Raw genomic sequence first — 21,580 nt, 5'->3', positions numbered from 1 at the left:
AAAAGGAATTCTATTTGTTCAGCACCTCGCTGTCGCACGTCTGAGCTCGTCGAAAGCTCTCAGTGGGAATCGGTGCCGAAAGGACAAGTCCCCCATCACAGCTCAGGGATCACAGACAGTCCTGCTTTGATGTGCCTCACCCAACAACTTCGCGCTCACCCCGTCTTTGCTCCTGCTGAGTGCCAAGATGTTCTGCGAGGAGAAATTCCTGGCTATAGTACAAGATCACACCGGGCCCCAGTCAGGCCATGGTGAGAACTGCTGGATGGCTGAATGTGGGTGGCTGCACTAGAGCTTGATCTCCTGTTTTTCTACCCGTTTTTATGTTTCTCTTTCATCTCGGTCTTCACACTGCATCGTGGGAGCTGTCGGCATGTGTCATTGCAGAGAGAATGATCAGCGCGACTTGTCTGAGGCTGGTCTTTCCAAATGACGCAAGGAACGGGAGTTTCAGATCTCGGCGCCCTTTCATGATGGTTTGATGGCTTGCTGAAGGCTGGATGTTGGTTAAAAAAATACGGGTGTTGATCATGCTGTGGTACGGTACAGCTTGGTTTAGAACATTCAGTTATCCTGCATATTGTCATTTCCTCTGGCAAGTGACCCATGACTTAAGTACCTGTGCTCCTGAATTTGGCTCGTGCAAACCATTGATTGGTCAAGTACAGCTGTTACAGGGTTGTCCTGATCAGGGCCGCTGACAGCTTTGGCTGGGCCCGGGACAAAATGCTCTGAATGGGCCCCCCCTAACAACCCACCCCCGGGCCAACCCACACACACACCCACCTCTCTTATCCCGGTCTCTACTCACTCCAACCCTTAAATGACAGGTATTCAAAAAGGTATTCCTAAACTCGTGGATAGTCTACTATACTCACGCGATTGGGGTGCTCTTGAAGGAGCAGCGATGGACGGGGGATTTCGGGCAGGGCTGAGGGCGAACATGGTATACTGTGCGTGCGTGCGTCCTGTCCAGTGTGAAAAGCAGAGAAGAACACACCGCTCGAGAAACGGCGGGATATGATTGCGGGCTAATGTGAATATTCTTAGCTTCAATCAGATATATGAAACACAATGTTATTAAGCCATTGTGGTTATGAAATGATTCATTGCCCTGTGCGTTTGATATGGTGTTCAGTGTGACGTGCTCTCCCCTCGTTTGTAACATGAATTGCATGCCGCGGTTGGGGTTACTTTACGGGGCTGGAAAAAGTTGGCTGTGTCTTACCTGACTCAGCTGCCCCACTGCCTTTGCTAGTGCCTGCTGCATCATCCCAATCTTTTTTTTTAAATATTTATGCAGTGAGCCCCTGAGTCTCTTGGTTTCTTCCTCTCTTTTTCTCTTTTCTTTTCTTTTCTGTGCTCCTGACTTGTGCATGTTGGCAAATGGCACGCACGCTGATTGTCGAAGCGCTATGATCGAACGATGTCGTTTTTTTCCCCTTAATCAAAGAGTCAGACCAAACCATTTTTGCATTCGGGGTGGTAGGGGGTTCTTGACGCCTTTTTCAAAGACAATAAAGGCAAAAGATCTAGAAATCATTTATTAAATGCAAATATAGCACATTTCTCCCCCAAATCAACACATTTTGAAATGAAATAAAATAATTTAATCGCAATTTCATGAGAGCCCAGTTCTGGGCCCTCCCATTCCTGGGCCCGGGACAACATACCCTTTTGTCCCCCCACTGTTGGCGGGCCTGGTCCTGATGATGATAAAGAAACTCATGAGTACAGAATAGTGAGCTCCAATAGTAAGAGCGTGAGTGATTGTACCGTATTATCACTATAGTTTTTAAAATAAAGTCTTCAAGTTGGGCAGAATCCTAATGGTTTTCCTATTTACGTTTTTTTTTTTTCTTCACCACAGAATAATGTGAAGGTATCGCTCTATCTGGTGCAAAACCGTTAAAAGCGGCTATGCCACAGGGAAAAAGTCTTTTTGGATTTGCCCTGAAGTTTTTCAAGGTGGCAGGTCATACATGTACACACGGACTCGCTAATTTTAAGGACTCGTGACTCGACTTGGACTTGAGCACTGATGACTCGGACTCGTGCATTAACTGCATTAGGACGTGTAAAGTGGAGACGAGGACCTTGGATTTTTTCTTTATTTTTTTGTAACATACCATAATAATTTGGCATAAGATATTTATATCTACATTAATTTTGTACTAATTTCATGCAAGCGTGTCACACCTGCGCTCCTTGGCGCTTGCATCAGATGGACTCTCAGGTGCGCTCTGGACAGTGCGCTCGCCAAGCGACTTGCACGTGATTAAGGCTCAATCAGTGCACCTGTATAAAAACTGTGAAAATGCACCTACTTTGCGAAGTATTGAGTTGCGTTGCTGACACGTTACCGAGCCTTATTTCCTTGTTTGGTTTCCTGGTCCCTGATTTCTTGCCGAGTCTACGATAGCCTGTTTGTGCCTCACTTGACCTATTGCCTGTTTTACAATTTTGCCTGCGTTTCGTCTTCACTTGTATTAATAAACACACCTTCTGCACTTGCATCCGTCTCCCAACCATCTCTGGCAGAATATTTTGCACTCCCTGACAAAGAGAACGCACATTCACCTGTTCATACGTCATGTTCAGGAACAAACTAACATTAATGGCGCTAAAACAGCCGCCGTCAAATGGTGCAGTTGGAGTCTTGTTCTCGGACTTGACTCGGATCAGTTGTGGACGAGACTTGACGTTTTCTTTCTTGACTTGGACTTGAACACTGGGGACTTGAGACTGGACTCCAACTCAAGGTTTAGTGACTCGACTACAACACTGCATAAAGGTAAGAGCTTTTCAAAGCACAGGCGATGGAAAGTAAGCTACACCAGCCTGGCTTTCCATTTCTAAGGCTTTCCACTAGATTTTGGGGCGTGGCTGTGGGGATTTGTGTTCATTCAGCCACAAAAGCATTCGTGAGATCAGGCACTGATGTTGATGAGGAGGCCCAGGGTGCAGTTCATCAGCGTTTCAGTTCATCCCAAAGCTGTTCAGTGGGGTTGAGGTCAAGGCTCCGTGCAGGACACTCGAGTTCTTCCACTCCAACCTTCATCTTCGCAAACCATGTCTTTGTGCACGGGGACATTGTCATGCTGATACAGATTTGGGCGTCTTGGTTCCAGTGAAGGGAAACTGTAATTCTACAATCCACAGAAATATTCTATAAAATTGTGTGATTCCAACTTTGTGGCAACAGTTTGGGGAGCTACATGTGGGTGTGATGGTTGTGTGTACACATACTTTTGGCTTTGTAGTGTATATGAGATTTGAAGATTGTGAAATGGGAATCTTTAATATTCATTGTCTTTCCAAGCATCAGCTAGGAATTGGAGATGCATCACCATGACCACTACATGCGCCCCCCCCCCCCCCCCAAGTATTTTTATGCTTGTGTATGTTGCATTAAAGTATTTTATTCGTTTACTCGAAACTGGTCTACCAGTCGTAGACTGAGAAGTGCACTATAAACCAGCTCACTCAAATTTTCTCAGAAACATTTTGCCCTGCCGTGCTCACCACCTTGAGAAGATCAATCTGAAATCTGCTAAGAGGCAGGAAAGCATTGATTTATGAGTAGAGCTTTATGGTACCATAAAGTAATTTACCTTTGCCCGTTTTTTCCACTTTTCTCAGGCGAAATGTCAAACAAGGCTGTCTTGATTAGGGCTTTAGCTCAACGGGTGTCTTAGTTGGAAAAGAAAATGAAACCATTTGTGGACTGTACTCCACATTCATTTGACTGAGTGTCCATGAACTGTCTTGAGAGCTGTGATTTGATTCTGCATATTAATGTATTTGCTTTTGAAACAGGAAGCTAGAGAAGTTGAAGTGCTTGACTGATTTACACAACAGTCAGGAGTGTTTGAGATGTACTCCAACCCCACCAAATCTAAGCAACTTGACAGGACCGTAGTGAACCAACTGAGGACAATGAAAAGATTAAGAGATGACTCAAGCTCACCTTCATCCAAACTATAACTTGGATGATATGCTTTTGTGTTGTGCCATACTTTTAAAGCGAACGTGAACCCTCAATAGTGCTACAGGGTCATTATCTGGAGGCATCTGATGCATCTGGATGGTTGATTAAAATGTTATCCTTACTGATGGAGAAGCCTTGGTGATGTATAAAACTGGAATCCCATTCTCAGTCAGTCTGGCCTCTAAGAATAGCCAAGTGGCACAAATTCAACCTTGTTCCGAGTAAATTAACTTAGAGCATTTATTGTCCTCCAAGGGGCAATATTTGGGAAAGGGACTAGTCTGCAGGAAAATGTGCAGCCAAAGATTGAGCTGTCAGGCAAGAGGAAGGCCAAATAAGATTTTAATGGATGTGGTTTGAGAGGACATGCAGGTGGTTGGCGTGACAAAGGAAGATGCTGAAGACAAGATGAGATTGAAACGGAGGATCTGCTGTGGCGACCCCTAACAGGAGCAGCTCAAAGAAAAGACACAGCCAAAAAAAAAAAACACCGATGAACTGTGTTTGCTGGAGTTGTTACTGTAGAGCAAGACTGATTAGATAAACAGAAGACTAGTACAGGATTAGTCATTAGAAATAAAACTAGGGCACTTAGAGTGCATACCTCCGCCAAGCTACATATTAGAATATCCACAAAAAGTTCCTGGAACCATGTACATATCTGGATTTGCATCAAAATCTAGTCAATTGTTCCTTGGCCCATGATCCATCTTTCCACCAAATTTCATCAAAATCTGTTCACTACTTTTTGAGTTACGTTGGGAAAAGGCAAACAACAAAAAAAAAATCTTGGATCCACATACATTTCTGGATCCACATACATGTCTGGATCCTGGATCCACATACATATCCAGATTTGCATCAAAATTGAATCAATTGTTCCTTCATCCATGGCTCACCTTTCCACCAAATTTCATCAAAATCCGTTCACTACTTTTTGAGTTACGTTGGGAAAAGTGACACAAATTCTGGATCTGCATACATATCTAGATCCTGGATCCATATACATATCCAGAGTTGCATCAAAATCTAGTTAGTTGTTCCTTGGGCCATGGCTAACCTTTCCACCAATTTTCATCAAAATCTGTTCACTACTTTTTTGGGAAAAGCCAAAAAAAATCCTGGATCTGCATACATATCTGGATCCATCAGGGATGCAAACGGCGCACCTTTTGGCGGATGCCGCCTTTTTCACTGCTGAATCGTGCAGATCCGATTTATTTTTTTAGGGGGGGCGTTGGAGTGTCTGATTATAATTTCATCAAAACAAATTCTGTATATAAGCAAATGCTGTTACAGTCCATGAAACATAGGAAGTATAAGTATGAGAAGAAAACAGTAAATCAGAAAGCTGCGCACGTTTGTGCAGCTTTCGCGCAAACGTGCGCAGCTTTCTGATTTACTGTTTTCTTCTCATACTTATACTTCCTATGTTTCATGGACTGTAATGGCATTTGCTTATTTAGTAATTTTAATACAGAATTTACTTTGAAATTATAATCGGACACTCCAAACCCCCCCCAAAAAAAATCGGATCTGCAAGATTCAGCTGTGAAAAAGGCGGCATCCGCCAAAAGGCGCGCCGTTTGCATCCCTGATCCATGTACATATCCAGATTTGCATAAAAATTGGATCAATTGTTCCTTGTCCCATGGTCCACCTTTCCACCAAATTTCATCAAAATCAGTTCTCTACCTTTTGAGTTACATTGGGAAAAGGCAAACAAACAGTGCCGAAACACAACCTCCTCCAGCAAAGTTGCCGGAGGTTTAAAAAAAAAAAGTTTCCCAAAGGGAGTGACGAACTATAAAATGAATCAGAATATCTCTAAGATACTTCTGTCTTGGTGTCCATAACACTAGTTGAAAGGTACAAAAAAAAGAACCAGTGTTGAGTTCAGGCTCACTTTAACAATGCCACTGAACTAATAAAGCTGCAGGATATGACCGAAGTACAGTGTTGAGGGTTTGTGTCAGTGGTTCTAATGAGTAGATAGCACTCTAGGTGACACTACATTGCCCGACAGCCTTAACAAGCCGTTAATAAGTTCAGCGTAAAGTTTTTTCCTATGACTCGCCCATGCACCGATGTTCTGAGATGGCCTCATTAGACTCCTGCGCTGGCTTTTCTATGACATTTAAGCAGCCCCTCTAATTGAAGGAGAGGATAAGTGATTGGCCAGAAGTGTGGCACCGGGTTCAGGCATGTCTTGGGTCAGAGCTCAGAATAACTAGAATATAATCTAGTGAGGTCTGAAAAGAGAAGCATAGCTTAAAAAAAAAAAAAAGGTTGTTGGAGCGATGAAGTTTTATATAATTTATAGTACTGTAAAATGAGCGATTATAGACATCACTGAATACATCCTCCAAAGCAAAGATGGTGCTTTCCACCTTTCATACGACGTGCTTAAATAATTTCCTTGAAGGTTTTTAATATTTACCCACTGTAAAGCTTCGAAAATGACCTTTTCAGGAAAAGTTTCAGAAGTGGTTGAACCTGAGAGAGACACGATATTCAACCATCGTTGGAAAATAAGTCTGCCGTTTGTTCATTGTGTTAATTATTTGCAGGGCTTTGAACCAGAATTTTTTTCCTATTGGTTCGTTCCGAACAGAAACAGAATTTTAACGTTTCCGGTTTTGGGTTCCACCATTAAATAGACGTTCCCGAACCGGTTAGAACAAAAACATTTCGTTCCCGGAACGGTTAATTACGTTCCCTGTCAGCTGTTTAACAAATGGCTATAAAATTATGTCTCTGTCTCATCCAGCTTAAGCCAAATGTAGGCTAATTCTATTACAACCTTCATTAAATAAGACAAGAAATAATTCAAAACAATTATTATTTCAAATGTTGGCGATTTGGATTCTCAGTATGTCTTCCCATCTACACAAACAGAAAAAGTGCCAAAAATGAAAGAGAATTCGTTTAGTGTGTTACCAAAGGCTAGTCAGGCCCTATGCATTGATAGGCTAACAGAGATTAACGTCATTTGATGTTCGCGAGCCTCTCATTAACGTGGACAAATATATTGATATCGTGTTTGAAATTGACGTTTTTGAATAACGATAGACTGCAATATTTACCTCTTATTTAAGATGTGGAGACGTGATAGTAGTCCACCCTCCCGCTCTCTCCATTCAGTCCGCGAACGTCACACAGGAAGTGAACCCCAGCGGGTCATAGAAACTTGCGCAGGAGAAGAATGACTTTTTTATTTGTAGGCTACGGAAACTTTGAGGAACGAAATAAAAACTGGTATTAACCGGTTACCATTATTTTTAATAAGCGTTTCTGTTCCGGAACATAAAAAATAATAAAGTTTCTGGTTTCGTTTCTGTTCCATGTGAAATAGAAAAAGTTCCCGGTTTTCGTTCCTTGAACCGGTTCAAAGCCCTGATTATTTGATATTTTTTGGAAAAGTACAGTACTTTACAAAAGTCTTAGGCACCTTTTTTTTTTTGGCTTTTCCATACAAACTTTGTTATAGGTTTCTGTTTTATGACTTCTACATTATCAGGTCAATACAAAAACATTTAAGAGTTCCAAATGTTTGTTTTCCAGCCCAAAATTAAATGTTACAGGAAAAAAAAAGTTTGTATCTCGTACATGTCAACCCCTTTGGGCGTCCACCTGTAGTATCAGAGGAAGAAATCCATAAAATCCTTATAGCCTTCGAATCGCACCAAACTTAATAAATAAATACGTAAATATAACTTGCCTGAGAACTTCGTCCAGCATGTCGAAAATCGCCTCGCCCGTGCCAATATTGCACACGGGCATGTCTAATGATTCTTGACTTCGCCCCTCTGTTTATGTTGAAGATTCACACCAAAACGGCCAGTCGCTTGTCCGTCTTTGTCATTGGATTTGTCGATCATCAAGGAAAATGGCGACGTCCGGCAGTGCTGGATGATCCGGTAGTGTAGCTTCGGGGGCCGAGCTCTTTTTGATTATTTGCGTTGTTTTGGTGCTCCTACAGCTGATAGATTTCGCAATCGTACCGTCCATGCAAATTCGCGGCAACAGTTCTGTCAGGTGGTCCGCAACGGCTAGCGGCAAATTGTGCTGAGCAATAAAATTACAGATCGTAACTTCTGCTCTTATTACACTTGTTGGTTGATCATCGGTCTTCGGCTTTGCAAACATCGTCATTTGCGGCTGATTCTGTTTCTGGTGCAAATTTCACTGATGTAGTTTGGACCTCGTGTTTTCCCTCACGTCGTAAACTCCAGACACCGCAACTTTTATATCTCGCACACAAACTGTGCAGTGCACGTACTCCTCATTTTTCGCCTAAACAGTGACACCATTAAATGTCTCCTTCCATTCAGGAAGATACCGCCCGCCGTATCTCATTTTCTTTCTCGGTGTTCCCATTCTTTCACTCAGCAGACGCTATTCAAAATCTCTCAGGTGTAAACGATGAGAAAATTGTTCGAACAATGACCGTTTGGCGCGTTTAAATGCAGATCGTACGCATGACCAGAACGAGCGAAGTCTCACAGTTGCGATACTGCACGAGGCTTGAGGAATAATCATCTGGTTTCACATTAGCCTGGGTTATCTGCCCCTGCATACACGCTGTTCTTTGTCTATAAATCAAGCTTTTGTATGTTTTTGCGACGATCAGCTGACGATGTTCAAGTAAGATACACAAAATAAATTTAGGTCAGAAAATACTGAAAATCCGTAAGACTTTGTTTATACGCCCGTACGCCCTTGAAATGAGCTAAAATCCATATAATTTCCGGACAATCCGTATAGGTTGGCATCACGGGCAATTGCTCTAAGACAATGAGGGAGGCTCAGCTTCCTCTAAAAATGACGAACATCGTGTAGGATGAATTGCGCTAGGCTTATGTTATAGCCGACCTTATAACATTGCTATTTCAGATCCAGAATCATAGAAATATATGTGCTCAACCCAACTACAGTGCGAAATCATTCCCTTATAACTTTCCCCAGTTCGCCTAATGTGTGCGTGAGTTTTTCCCCCTCGTGACAGCGCGATGCAGCCCAGCCTCAGTGGACTTCAATGGCATTTGGGAGCTATGCGCTTTTCAATCTCAAAATGCAAGACGGTTATTGGACAAATACTGCGAAAACGCCCGCCTACTGACTCCGAGCCTCACAGTGGGAGGGACATGGCAAAGCTTTCCTCGAGGAGACTGGTGATTGGTGAAAGCGGCCGGATATTTTCTTTGATTGACAGCTCATTTCAAATATAGACAGGCAGCGGTGAATTTCAGTTCAGTCCCATGCGGATTCGCAAGTGCTGTGGTGTATTGTAAGAGATCAGCTTACATTTCGATTTCATTCATTACATACGGTTTCTACCAGCTTTTTTAGTTTGTATATATTTTCATTGTAAATAAAGTGTAAATATAGTGTTGTCAAGTTTGCTATCTTAGTTCCAGAAATTTCGTTTGAGTGACTGAACTTGAGGGGGCTAGTCAGCTAGCAAGAAAGCTGCGCACGGATGCCAAGCATTGCTGATTTAATTTTGGCGAAGCCATTTGCCAGTCTTCCTTTCAAGGAAAAAATTAAAATCAAAGAGCAGGGTAGACCAACGCCTCAAATTGACTTGGTGAAAAAGGTAGGGAATAATACTCGTTCCTTTCAGCTCTCCTGGTACGAGAAAGTGAATTGGCTAACAGCAAGTGACCCACATCAACAACAGTAAATAGGCTACTTTAGTAATATGTCATGGATGGACCAAAAATATAGAATCTATTTAAAATGTTTATGCTGAGTATATTATATTGGAATATATATTTGTCTGGATATGAATTAAACACAGCTACAATTTGGAAAACATTTTTAAGCAAAAACACAGCCGAGAACATTTCACACTACAAAGTGAAGGGTTATCAAAATTGTCAATAAAACATTTCTCAGTCAAAATAAGTAAAATATAGGGAAAGTGTCATTGAATGAAATGTGTGGCACCCAGCTCTATGTTTGGCTCCCCAAGGTCAGTGCTTGTGCCTATTCCAGAACACTCTGCTGTTACTGCTGAGGTTCCTGACAAAGAGCTGCTTTCAATAATGATCAATTTTTAAACAACATGCCACAATTTTAAAATATAAAATGTTAAAATATACCCCCCCAACACCACCATCATGTATATTGGACAGTAGGCTAATGGGCCAAAAGAACCTGTTATTTCACAGTTTGTGACCCTGCCAACAATCAGCCAGATCAGAGGCAAGAGTATGGGCAAAATTGATGTGTTTTTTCTTTCTTTTAAAATCTGGAAATATCGTAACCGACCAGCCTCCCCTGTTTGAAAGACTACCAGCTGCCACTGGTTGGCATATATGGTATCTGAGCAGCATGTTACATAAGAGGCCACTTTTACAATTCAAAAAGAAAACCTAATGAAGGCGACTGGGTTTTGGTGCAAAATTACAAAGCGAGTGCGACAAAGTGTCCAGAAGAACTGCGGCTGGTTCTGTAAGATGCTCAGTAAAACCTACAGCTCATTTCCTTATGAAACTGCACTCGTTGTACCCGAGACTGCCTTTTTTTTTTTTTTTTTTTCCCCCAAAGCCAAGGGTCGTCTCGCACCAAATATTGACTTTGTTTCATTTATTATGACTGACTGCTGTGTATAGTATTTTTTTTTTTTTAAATGTTAACATTTCATTTTATTATTTTTTTAAGCCATTTTTGGTCTACAGCATTGCCTTCCATGTGCCTAAGACTTTTTTTTTTTTTGCACAGGACTGTACTTCTCATTTGATGCAAAGATGACATTGAAACCTTCAGTTCTACACACCTAAAAATCACACCCGACCCCTGCTGTCCTAGTTTGTCACCCGCCTGGATGCAGTAATAATTCACGACGTCTGGAGAATGCAAGTTGAATCCAGGCTGTCTGGGAAACGAGGCCTCGATTTGGAGGCCAAATCCTGTGTTTTGAAGCTTGAACGTATTTAAATACGTTTTGAAAAAATGTGCAAGTCGTTTGTACGTATTAAAGCTATTTTACTGTGAGAAGTTTGGGTTAAAAACGGGCAATGTCCTCATTTCCATTTGAGTACAGCCATTTTATTCGAACCAACAGCACTGAACGTATGCTTTTCAGTGCTCACTTGTCGGTTGATTTTGGATGGACAGCTGAAATTATCCTACCATCAGGCTTGTAGTACTCGAGTCTGACTCGCGCCCTAATTTTAAGGACTCGTGACTTGACTTGGACTTGAGCACTGATGACTCGGACTTGCGCGTTAACTGCATTCGGACTCGTAAATTAGAGATGAAGACTGACTTTTTTTTTTTTAACGCACCATAATAATTTGGCATAAGATATTTATATCTACATTAATTTTTATACTAATTTTGTGCAAGAGAATGCACATTCACCTGTTCATACGTCATGTTCAGGAACAAACTAACGTCAATGGCGCTAAAATGCCTGGAGAGAAGCCCCTAGGATTGTCCGCTTTGCTGATACAGACTTCTCGTGCGGTGGGGGTGTTCCATATGTATGACGGGGACGACCTCGAACTTCAATCCTCATTTGGCAAGACTCCACGCAGAGAAGGAAGTGACGCGCTGTGTTCATTGCTCTGTTGATAGCGGGGCTTGCTGAGAGATGAACTAGCTAGTGTTAGCCCTCGATCATGTTATTTGCCCTGTTGATAGTGGGCGGGGCTTGCTGAGCGATGAACAAGCTTTTTATCTGTAGCCTGTTAACTAAAATGGGCCAGTCGAGCAGGAACGTAGCAAGACTCCACGCAGAGAAGGAAGTGACACGCTGTGTTCATTGCTCTGTTGATAGTGGGCGGGGTTTGCTTGCTGACCGATGAATTAGCTAAGGTTAACCCTCTCATGTTATTTGCCCTGTTGGTAGTGGGCAGGGCTTGTGTCGGACGCGACTCGAAATTTTCTTTAATGACTCGGACTTGAACGCCGGGGACTCGAGACCGGACTCAGACTCGAGGTTTAGTGACTCGACTACAACACTGTCTTCTGTTCTGGAGGGAATAAAATTTCATTTCGTGTCCGAAGCAGTTGTGCGGAAACATAAACCAGACGTGGAAATGGTAAAGATGAACGACGCAGACAAATGTACAACAGCTTCATCACATGGGTTCGGTGGGTGTGTGTCATGTTCACTGACCACCTCCAATAAGGCTGTTATGTGAAGCCCAACTTGCTTCAGCCTACACGTTCAATCCATCTGTTTGCATTATGTCTTGTCGTCTTTATTAAACGGACAGATTCGATGCTGCCCCTTGTTTCTAGGTGATGAAAAGGTTTTTCTCTGGACTACAGGGTTTTTTTTTTTTTTTCTTCCCACTTTTATAATTTTTTTTTTTTTTTTTTGAATGATGGTTCTTCATAGACAGTTCAAGGTCCACACATGGCTGATTTTCACCCATCTTTAATACGGACGATAATTCCTCTTATGGCAGCTCTTGCTTAATTAAGCAGATGAAACGGAAAGTCTGTTAGCAAGTTAGACAAGGACGAGCTCAGAAGTTAGGAAGTCAGGTTGGAATAAAAAAGCCGCTAAAGCTGTAGAGCCACAGCCTGATTTCTTGCCCTGGTTAAAAAAAAAAAAAGGCTCCAAAGCTTCGATGATGAGGCACAAAGGGAGATTTTGTGTACCCTGCCTCCCACGGACAGTCTGCTGGAGTCATGGTGCAGAGCTGGAGGAGGCTGAATGTGGCTCGTTAATGCTACCCGAGAGCCAAATCACAAAGGCTGCCCCTTCCCACAAGTGCACGGTGATGAGGAAATGTAGGCTGCGTGAATGTTGTAAAAGTACCACGGGCCATACATACAGCTTCAGCTCATTTGGACCTTCTTAACTGCATGTAAACCAAGTGCGCACTTTTTTTTTTTTCTCTCTTCTCCAAAATTTCAGAACTGCTGTACTGCTCACACCGATGACTCTACGGTACATGAGTGATCACAGATGAGGCTTACCCACCTAGAGCCATGCCCTTCGAAGCATGCATGAACTCTAAATCCTGCTTTCTCGCAGAAATAAACACAAGCACTCGGTCATGTGACTTGCAAATTGAAAAAAAAAAAATAGAGAGCAAATGTCAAGGAAAGATCGGATAGGGAGAATCTGCGAGTAAGGCTCGTCTGTTCTGGAGTAGCCTGGGAAATCCCATGCTGCTTTGCACAATCGTTCCGATCTGAAAAGACAGCATGGAAACTATGGTCTAAAGGCTCGCCTGAGTTAGGGAGCCAATCAGAGAGTGGGGAGGGGTGGAAAGACGGTGACGCGTACTACTCGACAAACGGGAGCTTGTAGTTTATTTGGGACTGTTTACGGATCACGTTTAACATGGCGGCGAGCGATACGAACCAAACTTTCGATCAAACTTTGTCTTGCACAAACGGCAGTAATCGTTCGGTGCCACCGTTTTCCTATTTTTGTTTTGCCTTCTCTTTCCTTCTCTTCTTCGCCTCTTCGTCGCTCTAACTACGTCACCGGGTACAACTGCCATGATTGGCCATAGGCTACGTATACACCAAATGATAGACATTCGCAACGGCCGTTGACGATCGTAAACCACATCTCCCCTACGAGAAATTCAGTAGGCGGATTCCAGACCATATTTCACTTGTGATATGGTCTGGTGTTAACCAAACTAGTTCTGGAGGTATAGTGCGAAACAAAGGTAGTCTTGGATATTGTGTCGCGCTTTTTTTTTTTTCTCGCATACATGCTAAACGCTCTCTTTCCAAATCAGTATTATTGTGTTTATTTTACCCCTTCGTTTTCTCCCACACAAATAGACGGATAGTAAACTGGATTTAGGATTCTGCTGCACGTGATGACCGATGAATTTGATTTCCTCGCAAGTTTCTACCGTATTCGCCGTTTCTCAGCAGCGGCCTTGCTACTTGTCGTAGAGGCGCCCGCAACTTCTGCGTGACTGAGAATATCAAGGACGCTTGAAAATACCCGAGCTTCAGCAACAGCTCGCAGCCATGGGAGCAGAGCAGGACTGTGAGATGACGAGGACTGTGAGATCCTAAAATTGTAAGAAAAGGAGGTTCTTTCCCACGGTCCCCATGTTTATTGTGAGAAACACGTCGTCCGCGTATGTGGTAGGATGGTTCTGATGAATAGAAGGCATGGAAGTTTGCACATGGGAATTTGGGCTGCGTGGATTATGTTGCCCAGTGTTTCAGTTACACATGAACAGCTATTGTGGCCTGACCTAAATTCCTCTCATTCACTATGCCTGTACAACGTCCAAAAAAGTTTTCACAATGTTCCTCTTGGACCGAGATTTATTTATTTTTTAAAAACCAGCCATATAGAATCCTGAGTAGATCATAACACTATTCATGAGTCAAATGAAGGGTTCAGATTTTATTACGTTTATGACGAGCCACATTACAGCCTTGGCATTCTTAATGAGATCAGCCTCGATCACTTGATAAGCATGAATTCATAGATAAGCCACGGCGCATTGAGAGAGTTCTCGTTGAGTCGTTGTTGATTTTTCACATTAGACTGAACAATAATGGTTTGCAGGTGTGCGTGTGGTGGCCAGACAGAGTGGCGTAATTGTAAGAGGAGACGGGAGGATATTGGCTTCACTCTTCCTTCCTCTGAAAGAAAGGGAGAAAGACATGGAGACTGCAGAATGGAGCAGCGCTCTCTAGTGATCTAGGCATTTTCAGCGTAGTTCAGCATTGCAGTGGATTAGTGTGCTTTTGTCAGTCAAGTCCTACCGAACATTGGGGCAACAGATGCAACACCCATGACACCAGTACATAAGGGTTGGAACTACAACCCCGATTCCAAAAAAGTTGGGACAAAGTACAAATTGTGAATAAAAACGGAATGCAATGATGTGGAAGTTTCAAAATTCCATATTTTATTCAGAATAGAACATAGATGACGTATCAAATGTTTACACTGAGAAAATGTCTCATTTAAAGAGAAAAATTAGGTGATTTTTAAATTTCATGACAACAACACATCTCAAAAAAGTTGGGACAAGGCCATGTTTACCACTGTGAGACATCCCCTTTTCTCTTTACAACAGTCTGTAAACGTCTGGGGACTGAGGAGACAAGTTGCTCAAGTTTAGGGATAGGAATGTTAACCCATTCTTGTCTAATGTAGGATTCTAGTTGCTCAACTGTCTTAGGTCTTTTTTGTCGTATCTTCCGTTTTATGATGCGCCAAATGTTTTCTATGGGTGAAAGATCTGGACTGCAGGCTGGCCAGTTCAGTACCCGGACCCTTCTTCTACGCAGCCATGATGCTGTAATTGATGCAGTATGTGGTTTGGCATTGTCATGTTGGAAAATGCAAGGTCTTCCCTGAAAGAGACGTCGTCTGGATGGGAGCATATGTTGCTCTAGAACCTGGATATACCTTTCAGCACTGATGGTGTCTTTCCAGATGTGTAAGCTGCCCATGCCACACGCACTAATGCAGCCCCATACCATCAGAGATGCAGGCTTCTGAACTGAGCGCTGATGATAACTTGGGTCGTCCTTCTCCTCTTTAGTCCGAATGACACGGCGTCCCTGATTTCCATAAAGAACTTCAAATTTTGATTCGTCTGACCACTGAACAGTTTTCCACTTTGCCACGGTCCATTTTAAATGAGCCTTGGCCCAGAGAAGACGTCTGCACTTCTGGATCATGTTTAGATACAGCTTCTTCTTTGAACTATAGAGTTTTAGCTGGCAACGGCGGATGGCACGGTGAATTGTGTTCACAGATAATGTTCTCTGGAAATATTCCTGAGCCCATTTTGTGATTTCCAATACAGAAGCATGCCTATATGTGATGCAGTGCCGTCTCAGGGCCCGAAGATCACGGGCACCCAGTATGGTTTTCCGGCCTTGACCCTTACGCACAGAGATTCTTCCAGATTCTCTGAATCTTTTGATGATATTATGCACTGTAGATGATGATATGTTCAAACTCTTTGCAATTTTACACTGTCGAACTCCTTTCTGATATTGCTCCACTATTTGTCGGCGCAGAATTAGGGGGATTGGTGATCCTCTTCCCATCTTTACTTCTGAGAGCCGCTGCCACTCCAAGATGCTCTTTTTATACCCAGTCATGTTAATGACCAATTGCCAATTGACCTAATGAGTTGCAGTTTGGTCCTCCAGCTGTTCTTTTTTGTACCTTTAACTTTTCCAGCCTCTTATTGCCCCGTCCCAACTTTTTTGAGATGTGTTGCTGTCATGAAATTTCAAATGAGCCAATATTTGGCATGAAATTTCAAAATGTCTCACTTTCGACATGTGATATGTTGTCTATGTTCTATTGTGAATACAATATCAGTTTTTGAGATTTGTAAATTATTGCATTCGGTTTTTATTTACAATTTGTACTTTGTCCCAACTTTTTTGGAATCGGGGTTGTAAATATGGACGCGTTAATCAGAATGATCAAATAATGTCAAATTTTATGCTGATGATTTGCAGATATATTTGCCCATGAGACCCAATGGAAATACGGCGCTTACTAAGTTACTGGATTGTATTACTGATGTAAAGCAGTGGCTGGCACAGAACTTTTTGCATTTGAACGACAGCAAAACAGAATGTATCTTATTTGGCACGTCACCCACGTCAAATGTTTTTACAACAAATTTTGGTGCTCTGGCCTCCTTTTTTTAAACCATTTGTACAAAATCTTGGGGTAACGTTTGACAGTGGGCTTAAATTTGATAAACAGATTAGTTCTGTTGTTAGAACAAGCTTTTTTCAACTTCGTCTCTTGGCCAAAGCGAAGCCGTTTCTCAGTCGGCAGGATCTCGAGAAGGCAATTCATGCATTTATCAGTTCGAGACTGGACTATTGTAATGCCTTGTATGTTGGCCTCGGCCAGTCTTCAATTTTACGTCTTCAACTTGTACAGAACGCTGCGGCCCGATTTTTAACAAGCACGTCTAGACGTGAACACATTACTCCTGTGTTGTCGTCACTCCATTGGCTTCCAGTCCATTTTAGAATTGATTTTAAACTTCTGTTGTTTGTTTTTAATGCCATCAATGGCCTGGCTCCCTCTTACTTGTCTGAGATTTTAACTGTTTGTGATCATGGTAGGGCCCTGCGTTCTTCGGGTCAGCTTCTGTTAGAAGTCCCAAGGTCGAGATATAAACAGTGGGGTGATCGTTCTTTTGCTGTCGCTGCTCCCAGACTGTGGAACAATCTGCCCCCTGACATTCGCACCACTATTGATCCCGGCCTTTTTAAATCAAAGTTGAAGACCTACTTTTTTAGATTGGCATACAATCCTAACTAGGGGAGTCTTGTTTTTGAGGGGTGCTTCATTTCGTCTGTTTTATTTCATGTACTTCTGAAAGGCTTTTGGTAATCTGCAGCACGGTGGCACCTTCTGCAGTCAAAACCTGTGTTTTTGTGTTTTGGTGTTCTGTTTTATGGCTATGATGTAAAGCACTTTGGGTACCTTTTGGTTATTGTAAAGGGCTATATAAATAACATTTGATTGATTGATTGATTGAATGTTTCTTAAATGGATACGATTACATATCCCAACAGGAGGCCGACTATTTGTTTTTATTTAACTTTTAGAAAGCTTGCCAGAAAGGTACAAAGGGATGGGTACAATGGTACATTGGGATCAGGACTTTCACCTTTGGTCTCCCTCCCCCCAATCGGTTTCCTGGTTCAAAGTGGTAAGGTTCATTTGACAGTCTTCTGGGTTAGGCCACTCCCACTTCAGATTTAAATCTGAGTACAGATAAGGACACCGGTCATGGTATCGCATTACCTCCCTACAAGACACGTAAATAAAGATAGTGCCATAGTGATCAATCATTGGCGCAGTGGTGAACAATTACGATTCAGGCTGGGACTTGAGCTCAGCCAAACCTCAGCCAGACACCAAAAAAGCAACAAGGCAAAGGATTTTGTAAGGGATTAGCGGCAGGTTGCCAGGTCACTCGATTGTGTTTTTAGTTGTCGACGTTGTATTTAAAAGTAACTAAGTAAATTATATCGGGAAATGAATACTTAAGCCAGAGTGAAAAATACTGTAGCAAGCATGCAGTGTGGAAGAAGAGTCTGGAGACAGAAATCTTAGTTTCTCGGCCGTTAGCCTGTGCTACTCGCTCTCGATAGCACTGGCTTGACTGCTTTATTAGCATTCACGAACAGTACCGATGAACGCTACACCGGCTGGAAGGTGACTTCAGTGCTGCGCTGACTGCGCCAAGTTGTGGTTAGGATGATAAATTTTTGGTCCCGCCCACTACAATTCAAAATCTGATTTGGTTAATTCATCTGTCACATGCTACATAAACTTACACTGCCATGGCCTTCTGTCCCGGCAATGAAGTCCTAACCAATGAGTGAACCGGCTCAAAACTCTTCTCAGCTTCGAGACAACAAACCAAAAAAAATCTCATTGGATAACTTGATTTTAATATTTTCAGGACCGTAACCCTTTCATTTCTGGAGCAAATTTGATAGAAAATGAGGCGGAAGTAGAAAAGAATAATTAGAATGAAATTAAAGAATGAAAGGAATTAAATATAACATTTGAAATACTGATATATTAGGCCCTGACGGTTCCCCTCTGCATTGGTGTCATAAGCAGGACCAATTAGCACAGCTTGCCTCCTGTATCATCAGGTAACTCGCCTCTGATAAGACTCTGCTTTTAACATGGGCGTTCACCGAATCCCAAAACGAAGCATGGAATAAATCATGTTTCACGTTGTTAGATCTGAGATCCACAGAGAGCACAGGAAGACCGGTTGAAACTAAGCCGCCTTAGCCATGTTAAACATTAATAGGGGAGTAATTAATACTTTAAAATTAAATCAGAACACCGTGCCTCTTAAGTCAGTGTAAGAGCACATTAATATGCTTCTCAGCTACCTAATGAAATGAGATTAATCAGTGACCCAGTAGGTCATCCTTTCAGTCCCCTCCTGGCGGGTTGGGGGGGGGGTACTTGCTTCGTAAATTACTTGTTTTGATTGCATTGCTTTCAAAATGAAGTGGGCGATACCATGGAAGTGTGATTTGTATTTGTACTCCTGCATGCGAGCTCTGTTTATCAAGGTTCAATGCTAAAAATAAACAGCCTGTGGAACTGATAATTATTGAACCATATTGTGTTCAATATGGTTCGACATGGCCTAATGGTTAAAGAAGCAGCTTTGGGACCAAAAGGTCACTGGTTTGATTTGCTGGACCAGCAAGAATGGTTGAAGTACCCTTGAGCAAGGCACCTAACCCTCTGGGTATGTGGTACATCACTGTGGATAAGAGTGTGTGCTAAATGCTGTTAATGTGTAGGAGGAGCCCAAATAAGTTTGAAATGTTATATAGTATGATTTAAATCGGCTGATCTTTGTGCCGTAGGGCGGCACGGTGGTGTAGTGGTTAGCGCTGTCGCCTCACAGCAAGAAGGTCCGGGTTCGAGCCCCGTGGCCGGCGAGGGCCTTTCTGTGTGGAGTTTGCATGTTCTCCCCGTGTCCGCGTGGGTTTCCTCCGGGTGCTCCGGTTTCCCCCACAGTCCAAAGACATGCAGGTTAGGTTAACTGGTGACTCTAAATTGACCGTAGGTGTGAATGGTTGTCTGTGTCTATGTGTCAGCCCTGTGATGACCTGGCGACTTGTCCAGGGTGTACCCCGCCTTTCGCCCGTAGTCAGCTGGGATAGGCTCCAGCTTGCCTGCAACCCTGTAGAACAGGATAAAGCGGCTAGAGATAATGAGATGAGATCTTTGTGCCGTAGTAGTGTAGAGGTTACAAGCTAGTGAAATGCATTCACATGGGAATGGAATGAGGAATGTAGGCAGAACTTGGGTTTTTTGGGGGAATCCCCCCCCCCCCCCCCCCCCCCAAGTACTGATCATATGCCAACTCCCAACCATCAGCTAGCTACCCCTAGGAGGGTGAAGGCTCACATGCACTTCCTCTTCGTACATGAGCTCACAGCCACCCATGATTGGTGAGGCAGAACTTTATCAACAAGTGTTCCCAAGGATAAGTGTTTGACTGCTGTCAGGAAGTCAAAATCCTAATGATGCTCCAGCCATCCATGGCTGGACGTCCAGAAGGGAATAACTGATACCTCTAGGTGGCATTTCTCTCTCCCGACAGTCATCATGTGTGAACTTGTGTATCAGAAAGAAGGCTAACTTTCGTCCAAGTGTATTGGTTTGCCGTGTGGTTTTCTTTCGTCATCACCCTCCCTGTGTGCTATGATGTCATCCAGTAAGAGGTCTAGCTAGCAGATAAGGCTTGCCAATGACCTAATTGGGGTTTACAAAAATGGGGTAAAAATTTAAAACGGTCTCTTAATCATAACCAAAGTCAGACTGGAAATTGTCAGGGCCACCAAATTATACGATGCGTATCTGGTGATTTGGTCTGTATAGTTGGCTTCCATATTGGCTTGTGATGTAATTATGAATAACCTTCCAGTTCCACCCTAGCCAATGATAAAAGTGCTGGATTCCTCATTAACTGAAAATCCTTCCTCTCTTTCAATGGCTAGAAAAACGCCGAGGTCGCCTTGGCTCATGTATCTTTCCCAGAATGCTTTGCACAGCCTCCTCATCAGCAGCTAAACTGCTGGCATTACATGATAAGATCTACATTGTTTCAGGCTTTTCAGCTAAATACCCAGTATAGACAGGAGAGTTGGGATTAGTGGGATATATATCCTTCCTTCAGGGTTCTGGAGTCATCACGCAATCAGATGGAGGGTTGGGATAGGGTTCGTTTGATTTGCAGCAGCACTGAGCCTGACTGTGTTGGTACATTTATTACAGTGGTGCTTGAAAGTTTGTGAACCCTTTAGAATTTTCTGTATTTCTGCATAAATATGACCTAAAACAACATCAGATTTTCATACAAGTCCTAAAAGTAGATAAAGAGAACCCAGTTAAACAAATGAGGCAAAAATATTATACTTGGTCATTTATTTATTGAGGAAAATGATCCAATATTACATATCTGTGAGTGGCAAAAGGATGTGAACCTCTACTATTGGCAGTTAATTTGAAGGTGAAATTAGTCAGGTGTTTTCAATCAGTGGGATGACAATCAGGTGTGAGTGGACACCCTGTTTTATTTAAAGAACAGGGATCTATCAAAGTCTGATCTTCACAACACACGTTTGTGGAAGTGGATCATAGCACGAACAAAGGAGATTTCTGAGGACCTCAGAAAAAGTGTTGTTGATGCTCCTCAGGCTGGAAAAGGTTACAAAACCATCTCTAAAGAGTTTGGACTCCACCAATCCACAGTCAGACAGATTGTGTACAAATGGAGGAAATTCAAGACCATTGTTACCCTCCTCAGGAGTGGTCGACCAACAAAGATCACTCCAAGAGCAAGGCGTGTAATAGTCGGCGAGGTCACAAAGGACCCCAGGGTAACTTCTAAGCAACTGAAGGCCTCTCTCCCATTTGGCTAATGTTCATGAGTCCACCATCAGGAGAACACTGAACAACAATGGTGTGCATGGCAGGGTTGCAAGGAGAAAGCCACTGCTCTCCAAAAAGAACATTGCTGCTCGTCTGCAGTTTGCTAAAGATCACGTGGACAAGCCAGAAGGCTATTGGAAAAATGTTTTGTGGACGCATGA

General features: G+C 42.8%; 1 protein-coding gene across 2 annotated transcripts in view; it reads left to right on the top strand.

Moving 5' to 3' along the window:
* The window catches only part of magi3a (membrane associated guanylate kinase, WW and PDZ domain containing 3a), a 439,861-nt gene that overhangs the window by 200,256 nt on the left and 218,025 nt on the right, over positions 1-21,580 (top strand). The window lies entirely within an intron of this gene.

Source organism: Neoarius graeffei, chromosome 13 (assembly GCF_027579695.1).
Source record: "Neoarius graeffei isolate fNeoGra1 chromosome 13, fNeoGra1.pri, whole genome shotgun sequence".
Classification (NCBI taxonomy): Eukaryota; Metazoa; Chordata; class Actinopteri; order Siluriformes; family Ariidae; genus Neoarius; species Neoarius graeffei.
This window is presented reverse-complemented; position numbering and strand designations above follow the sequence as displayed.